The 9,256-nt window shown below is 39.6% G+C and overlaps 1 long non-coding RNA gene across 1 annotated transcript; it reads right to left on the reverse strand.

The window, feature by feature from the left end:
* Nucleotides 1–3,220: 3,220 nt before the first annotated feature.
* Nucleotides 3,221–6,020, reverse strand: LOC121294361. Its single transcript, XR_005946775.1, has 2 exons — nucleotides 5,565–6,020; nucleotides 3,221–3,953 (listed from the first exon to the last, which is right to left on the reverse strand). It is a non-coding gene; the product is annotated as an uncharacterized LOC121294361 (long non-coding RNA).
* Nucleotides 6,021–9,256: the final 3,236 nt, after the last annotated feature.

Here is a 9,256-nt window from a genome sequence, read left to right on the forward strand (position 1 = left end):
ACATTAAAACACAACACATAACACAAAATATACACAGGGGCGGGCACTTTGCCACATATAACCCCCCTTGTGCAAAGCACACATGGCATCAATGGCCACCTCCCCCCTTAAAATCCCAAAAGTCTCGCTCAAAGTCCTGGGCCAAGAACAGGGACTTTAAGGGGTTGATGGGCAGCAATGTTGCCAGTAGCCAGGCTGCTACTGGCCATGCTGTCAGCAGACGTGCTGACAGCGGGATGAATCTCTCCTCCTGCTGTACCACTGGTGGCGGAAATGCTGCCAATTGTGCAGCTGTCAGCAGACGTGCCCTCTGGGGGGACTTCAGCCCCCAGAACTCCTGAAGCGAAACTGCTGCGGGGGAAGGTGGTCTCCTGACCTCTCCCCCCTTTATTGCCGGCAGCTCCCTCTGGAGGGACTCCAGACCCCAGAACTCCTGCAGGGAAATTGCTGTGGAAAAGGGTGGTCTCCTGACCTCTCCCCCCTTTTTCATAGCCGGCAGCTCCTTCTGGTGGGGCTCCGGCCATAATGTCCCCCGCAGCCAAACAGAGCTGACTGCAACCCCTGGCGAAGCAGTTCCAGCGACCCCAGGCGATGCAAAGCGACTGGCAACCCCAGGCAATGCCAGGAAGGCATCCTTGGGCGAAGCGAGGAAGGCATCCTTGGGCGAAGCGAGGTAGGTATCCTTGGGCGAAGCGAGGCAAGGAGTCAGGACAAGCTGGGGTGCGGGTGTTGGCCCTCTTCTCAGCCATTGCGGCTGGGTGGTTCTTCCCCGTGCTTCCCTCAGCAACCTATGCAAGGGCTGCTGAGGACTGCCAGCATCTAGTCCTGGTCCTTCTGGTGAAGGGAGAGGAAGCTCCTGCTCCTCTTCCCCTGATGGTGATGGAGGCAGAGCCAGCTCCAGCTCCTCTCCTCATGATGGTGGGGGAAGTGATACCAGCAGCCATTCATCCTCTGAAGGGGGGGGGGAGTGATACCAGCAGGCATTCATCCTCTGCTGGTGGGGGAAGTGATACTAGCAGGTATTCACCCTCTGCTGGTGGACGTGAACCCAGCAGGCATTCACCCTCTGCTAGTGGACAGGAACCCAGCAGGCATTCACCCTCTGCTGGTGGAGGAGGCAGAGACAGCTCCTGCTGCTCTGCTCCTGGCGGTGGAGGTGGCAGAGGCAGAGGCAGCTCCAGCTGCTCTGTTCTTGCCAGTGGAGGAGGCATGTAGTCTCCTGCCTGTGAAGATGGCGGAGGCAGAGGCATCTCCTGCTGCTCTGCTCCTGCCGATGGAGGTGGCGGAGGCATGTAGTCTCCTGGCGGCGGAGGTGGGAGCGACATGTAGTCTACCCTTATTACAGGGGACTGGTGCGGCTCTCCCTCACTTGCAGGGGATTGGTGCAGCTCTCTCTCACTTGCAGAGGACTGGTGCGGCTCTCCCTCACTTGCAGGGGAAGGTGATGGAGGCAGAGGAAGCACCTGCTCCTCTTCTCCAGGTGGTGACGGTAGGGGAAGTGATCCCTGCAGGCAATCATCCTCTGCTGTGGGAGATGGGAATAGCTCCCTCTAGGTCTTTGGATCCCTGCGGTCCCCCCGCCTGAGCGCTGGAGACCCTGCTACCTGCTGTTCTATTTATAGCTGCCTCCAGGTAGCAGAGGACCAACCCCACACCTTCCTCCAGGGAGTTTGGGGTGTGTTCCCTCTCGTATACTTCCCATCGCTCCCTGTCCATCAGCCACAGGACCCGGATGGCTATGGACCGTGCCTCCAGCCCAGCATTGTCCCGGATCCAGTTCCTCAGCCTGACTGTGTCTTCTGACATTTTTTTATGTTTTTGTTGTTTTTTTTTTTTTTTTTTTAAACAAGAAATTGCTGTTCCTGCTCTGGTCTGCGTCTAGGGGGCACTGGTAATCCCTGTTCTGACACCACGTGTTACAAAGACGGCCGGAGTGGGCGACGTCACAGCAGAAGCAGGAAATAAAGCGACAGAGAGGTGGAGTTTGGTGGAGCTAAGCGAATGGTCTCGCTCAGCATTTAATGAATGAACAGACACAGAAAATAAACGGTTGCAACAAACAAAAACAGGACACATCACATTTGCCAAAATAAACAGACAAACAAAACTGACTAACACTAAACAAAACATGGTGAGCAGATATTTTACTTGTATTATTTATGATCACAATTATTACCTCCATCTGCTATCCTGTTCTCCACTCACCGAACACACAACCCCGAGTGGGTGAAAACATGTTGCTTTTATGCAGCTGTACCGAGACTCGACTGCTAATCAATCATTCAATTGGAGTCTCAATAGAACGGCACGTGAATTAATAAAGTGCAATTCCCCATGCTCACATATTACTACATTTTACCTGCACGTGAAGTGCTGTGCAATCCTCGTACCTAAATACAAATATACATTGTAAACACTCGTGTTACACAGACCTGTTTATATCCCGTGTACCGATGACTATACATCAACATTAAAACACAACACATAACACAAAATATACACAGGGGCGGGCACTTTGCCACAGAGACACATGGGACATAAACATAAATAAAACAAACCTTTTCAACTGGATTACAATTGTTCTTTAATCAACTGCACCTGCACACTATCAACCACTTTGCCACATTTACCCAGTGGCACAGCAGTTCATACAAGCATAATACAGCCATAAAAAAAAAAACAATAAAAATGATTCTTATCTTTGTTAAATGACATATGTTTGTTACAGCCTATTTAAGGCTACAATGTAAAGTAAATAAACATACTTTAATGGAATAATATAAAGCAGCCAAGATCCATCTTCCTTATAGAAACAATGTTATACTACCTCTCTCCCTTTCAGGCTCTCAAATTCAGCTGTGTAGGCTAATATTTAGCAAACTGCCAAATGTGGAAAACAAACAGAATTGTTACTTTAAAGTTACTGAAAATGTATTATCCAAACTCCCAAAAAAGGAAGAGAAGTTTTAACTATACAAACAGGTTTTCGGTTTGTCGTCATGTTAATATATATAACCATATATATATATATATATATATATATATATATATATATATATATATATATATATGATATATATATATTATATATAATCTCATGGTTACCAATCAATACCAGTCTGACAGTATAATATAATATAGAACCCGTCAAGATCAGAAAATCTGAGTCAGTCAACATACCTAGTTTTAATCAAATAAAAGGGAAAAAAGAAACAATATCTTAGCTTGAAAATGTATTTATTTCATGTTAAAAAAGGAACAGAAATAGAACATTACATTTCAATAGTGCAGGTTTTTTTGTAAAAGATCCATTTTGCTAATTGCATTTCATCTTGTTCAGCAATCTATATATGAATATATGAGTTCATCAGTTATTGTCCAGTTTATTAGCTCACACCATACTTGGTTTGTGCCAAATGGAAATCTTCTTTACTTCTCTGTGTAAAATACTTCGACTGATTTACTCTTCTATATGGCATTTCAATGAATTAATGTTCTTATCACATTGTTACAAATAGTCTCAATGACATGAGGTTATACACTACAGACAATAATACGTTTGATTGATCACATGTAAAAAAATCTAAAAATTAACTGCATTTCAGTAAAATAAAAAGTATAAAAGACTTTAATAGTAAATGTACTTAATGTATTTTGTACTAAGCAAATATCCAGTAAATATACAAAATATATCTGATGGTGACATTATTTTTAAAAGGAATGACAAGCCCATAACGACAAAGACTGAATTTGACAGTCTGTATGGATATCTCAGAGCTTCATGGTCTCCTTTGGACACTTTGCACCACAGCAATAATGCCTGTTACATAAATGGCTAAAAAGATGACAATAACAATTGTAGAAATGACAGTGCTGGCGATGTTGAAGCGTTTAGCAGTTTCACCATAGTATCTGGCGCTAGTCAGGTTCTTTGAATGCTTCTGGTCCCTGGACTGTAGAAAGAAAATACACAATAATTATATTATAAAAAGCTTGGGATTTTAAAGTTTTGAATATTTACATGTGGGATTCAAACTTAATTTCTTCACTTTGAATCTTGCTTTAGTTTTCAAAAATATTAAATTTAATTTTTCTGGGTACAAATATATATATATATATATATATATATATATATATATATATATATATATATATATATATATATATATATATAGACGTCAATGTTACATTTGAAATAACTGCAAGCAGCTAATGGCAGCATTCAAATGAGTCATTTCGGATAGGAACATTTTTGTATGTGCTGTGGTCACCAGCCCCCTGAGTTATAATATAACAGAAAATATGTACATATTCATTTCATCACATTTCCAAGACATGCATTATGTGTATTGTGTTTTAAAACATTATCTACAACAATCTGTAGTCTGTGAAAATGCTTGATAGAATCTCTGATTAAGTTAATCAACCACATATGCTATATTAGTACCTGAAGTGTTGTGGGTGTTTAAACTAATGTTCTTAACAGGTTGCAATACATTCAAAATTCTGCTGCTCGAGTTTTAACAAAAAAAGACCATATAACACTAGTTTTACCATCTCTCCACTGGTTGCGAGTTAAATACAGAATTTATTTTAAGATCTTGCTGCTGACCTTCATGGCCTTCAATAACTTGTGTCCATCTTATATCAAGGATCTGCTTTGCTTCTACAAACCCCAGAGCAACTTGTGGTCTGCTAAAAATGATCTCCTTTCCGTGCAAAGTTACGAAACTATGGGAGATTTTGCCTTTTGGTTTTTGGCCCCTCATCTCTGGAACTCTCTTCCAAGGTCTATCAGAGACTCAGAGTTTCAAGACTCATTTTTATACACTGGTTTACTGCAATGTATTCTTTTTATTGTATTGTTTTATATTTACGCATTTTTAAAATGTAAAGTGCTTTGGGATTATCTTTAATGAAAGGCGCTATACGAAATAAACAAATATATTATTATTATTATTATTATTATTATTATTAAATAATATCTTACTTAAAAAAGATTACGTATACTATATAGTACCGATAGCCTTTCTTTACTAATTGCAGTGTATTGCCTGTTCCACCCCAGGGTTCTCTATGTAATGTTTGTCTGGTGTATATAAAATATGCCAAGAAAGACTGATATGTAAATCAGCCCGAATACATGTTTAATTTTTTTTTTTTCATATAAAGCACTAGGTTAATATGAAAAATAAGCCATCGTCTTTGGTCTCTCCATATTATCTGGGTTGTTTTGATATTTGTTTATTGCTGAAAAGCTAGAGATGTGATGCATAAATATATGTTGTTTGGCTGGGAAAGAGGGCCATTGACAACATATTATTTAATCCTATACTGAAAAGTGTAGTATATATGGTACACAATTTTGTGGCTTGATAATTCAAAGAGACTACTATACCTCCAACTATTCAAATATATAGCATAGATAAAATAGTAACTATTTGTAACTAACTTTTACTCTAAGCAGTTAATCAAAAAGTTGATTACTTTTTAAAAAGTAACTCTCCCAACATCTCTTTATCACATATATGTTTTTAATTAAAATGTAAAGTAAAAACACTTACTTTAATAGAATAAAACAATGCAATCAATCCCAGGCAGCAGCAATTCATGTGAAAAAGGTTGAAAATGGACCATACAACATAATCTTTCACAAGTGTTGGGTCCTGGCCAACTTCAATAACTGTAGCTGGAGGGTAAACAGTCTTGCCGTCATTCTGAATGTATGACACAGCTGGATCCATTTTAGCAGTGCTTGTTTGTGTGAGCTAAATGGCTGAATAGAAATGTGTGAGGGTTTTATAGCAACTACCGAGGGAGGGTCTTAAAAGCAACCAAGGCCTGAAGCTCATTTTTGGGAAAGGGTATTTATATTTACAGTAAATTACTTTCTGCAACTTGGAAAACACACCAACAATAAAAGTGTAGTTGGCACTTAGTTATCCTAAGTTTTAGGTGCAGTTTCAGTTAAGTAAAACAACTGCTTGGTACATGGGCCTAATTCTTATAATTCGGGTATACTATTAGGTTTTAACAGAAACACTGGATACTGACATTTTTTTGTGTTTTCACTCCACTTTTGTTTATGGTGCATTGTAGTCCGCGATGCGCACCCCACCCCCCCCACCCCCCAGGGGGGGCACACCTGGTCACGTAACCCCCCCCCCCCACCAGAAATACTTGCTGTCTGCAAGAGTTTCTTTTTGTGATTGGGATATTTACTGTCATTCATGAGAGGTTCAACCTTGAACTCTTCTGACTGGACAATGCACACAGCTTTTACACTTTACAATACAAACGGACGCGCAACATGACGGAACACTGAGTGAGAGACATGAAGTATGGCCTGACAGCTGTAGGAGAAAGGAAAAAATTATAAGAAAAAATTGCTATTTGTTTTGGTCTAAATTCAGAAAACTGTTGATGAACCGTCTGAAGACAACAAGCTAACAGCTAACACCAGCAGTCCTGCGCCATTCAAACAGTAATTAAATTAGTCAGGATTTGTGAGATTAAATAAAATGGTTTGCTTTGCTTTGAACACAAAATGTTAGTTAACAAAAATGAATAACCATAAGTACGAATGAAATTATATATAGTTATTTTTATTTATTATCATAATGTGAAATTGAAATCTGATGCACATGTTAAAAGTTCAAGTAATTTGCTTTGTATTTGCTTTTTTGTTTTTAATCTTGTTCTAACTATTTTGCACAATGGTGAATTTGGTCTAATGTTAAAAAAAAAAAAAAAAAGATTGTTCTTTATTTTTCAAAAATAAAACGTCAATGCACAAATAAGAAATCGGGTTGTCAACTGCACCACTGATTACTCACCTTAAAGTTTCCATTTTCATCCCCTCCCGAAATAAAATCCTGGCTATGTCCCTGCTGCCAGGGTTTATTATTTAAAAATAAAAATATATATTTTTATGTTTTTCATAAGTGGGTAGAGAATATGTAAGTGCACAGTTTATTTCAAACTTTCAAACCTTAATAACATAACCAAAGAGTGTCAGTCAGCGAAAATATGTGCTAAAACGGAGGGAATTTCTATGTAGCCCTGTACAATGGTAAAAAGACATCTACATTTGGCGGTTTTCTACAACAAAAAACCTAAACCACCAACGCCAGAGACATCAACATAAACCGAAACTGACTTATGTAGTTAAGAATGTTAACAGCACAAGAGTGTTACGATACTTCCAATGCCTGTAAAGTTTTGTTTGCCGCTCTTTTGATTGTGACAATCTGGCGTATACCTGTTTGTGATGAAAGATCTGATAATGTTAGAAAGCTAGCTTAATGTTTACATAAAAATTGTTAAAATCGTGTGTCGGGTTTGAGTGCGGTTTCGCTTCTTTGGATATTTTTTTTTTTTTTTTTTGGGGGGGGGGGGGGGGGGGGGGGGGTAGTAGAAAATTATATTCTAAATACTGAAATGTATTAGTTTTCTCAATAACAGTTGGTGAAATTCAGTGCTCACTAACATATTAACACCCTGCCTCTGCTCACGAATGATTGGACAACTGTCAGATCTTTCACTTTCCCTTTGGCTACTCACTCGCCTTCAATTTTCATGCAGAATACCGTGAACGGTGTCTGCTTGCTTATTATTGGACAGCTGCGTAAAACTTGGCAGATATTTGACTCTCCTATTGGTTAAACTTACTGTCCGTACCTGTAACTGAAACAGACACAATTTAAGTCCCACCCAGCTAACTTATGATTGGGCTCCCACAGAGACAATGGAGATATTCAGTTGGCTGGTCGTGTCGCAAAAGCCATTCAGGAAAAAAATAAATAAAATGTTGCGTACGTACAAGCACAGCATTACGAGCAGTACTGTCAACAGACTGCTGTGGCGCTTTTGTTGGAAAACGTGTTTAAAGCTTTCTTTATTTTCCCATGCTACGACCTGCCAGAAATGCGTTCACAACCCATAATTTAAGAACAGATGCAGCGGGCACGATGGTCTAGCTTCGCGGTGACGAAATTGCTCGCAGGCACGACTTTGAGGACCACTTGAATAGACTATAAATAAAACTATAAAACAATTACATTATTCAAATCTGAATAATTGTTATTAATTTTACTTTTGTATGGCATAAAACTAAAGCAGCGAACCATGAATGAGTCTTGTTCTAAAAACTCAACAACCATGCTTCAATGCATAGGCACACTACAGTTCCTTTTGGAAAAGAATTATAGAAAACAATGCAACAGAAGATCGTCAAATCTGCAGAAAATCAGGGAAAGGGTGTCGATTTAATACTATTTAGCAGCACTATTAAGATTAGATTTGATTAATATGCAAACTGTCATGCCCAGATTTGTGGTACAAACATGTATCTTTAATTTATCTAATCTTGGGGTGGGGGTGGACGGGGGTTGTTATGGCTCGTTTCACAGAACATAATTAGTATTAATCTTGGACTGTCTAATACTATTTTAGGTAAGGTAATCAAAGATTAGTTCTATTGAAGGTCTGTTAACCAGGGTTCTTAGGGGTATGGTTCTAGGGGAACAGACAGAGCAGGGTACCAGTTCAATAGATTATGTATGTTAGGGTGAGGAAGCGTGTAGCAAGGGCGCTGGGGGTTCAGCATCACCCCCTGGCTTTGCATGGCTTCCATCATATGCAGGGGTTATAGTTTTGTTCAATGGCATTCAGCACCACCACTATAAAAATGGTTCCAGTGCCTTGGAGTGTAGCCAGATTCATTGCTGTGGTGGTAGGAAGAGAGGTATGCAATAGAGATGGACTTTCTTCTCAGTTACAACAGGAAAACTGTTGCATTTACCTTAGCAACAACCAAGCTTGAGGGCAGCTTTTATAAGCCTTCTCCTTCCTGTCATGTTGAAGCGTATTTAAATGTAGCAAAAAGGCTTAAAGGAAGCTTACGTAAGCACAGATGGGTAATTTACCAAAGAATGTAGCACTTTCCTTTCAAATCCCCCGAGGGTCTTCCTCCACGCAGCCCTTGCTCCTGTCGCAAGAATCAATTTAACATTACTTACAAGCGCTTAAAATAAATTGTCCAAATAGGCTTAGCATTTGTTTTTCTGAACACAAATCTGCTAAAAACTATTAGGAGTAAAAAGTGAGGATATTATGTAACACTAGCTTTTATATGGGATCTGTATAATTGTTCACTTACATTTACGTGACACATTGTGTGTATATTAAGTTGCAAGTTAAAACACTAATCAGCTGGCAAGTGAGAGTTACAGGAATTAGGTAATACAAAGGATAT

This window comes from Polyodon spathula, chromosome 19, assembly GCF_017654505.1.
Source record: "Polyodon spathula isolate WHYD16114869_AA chromosome 19, ASM1765450v1, whole genome shotgun sequence".
Taxonomy (NCBI): domain Eukaryota; kingdom Metazoa; phylum Chordata; class Actinopteri; order Acipenseriformes; family Polyodontidae; genus Polyodon; species Polyodon spathula.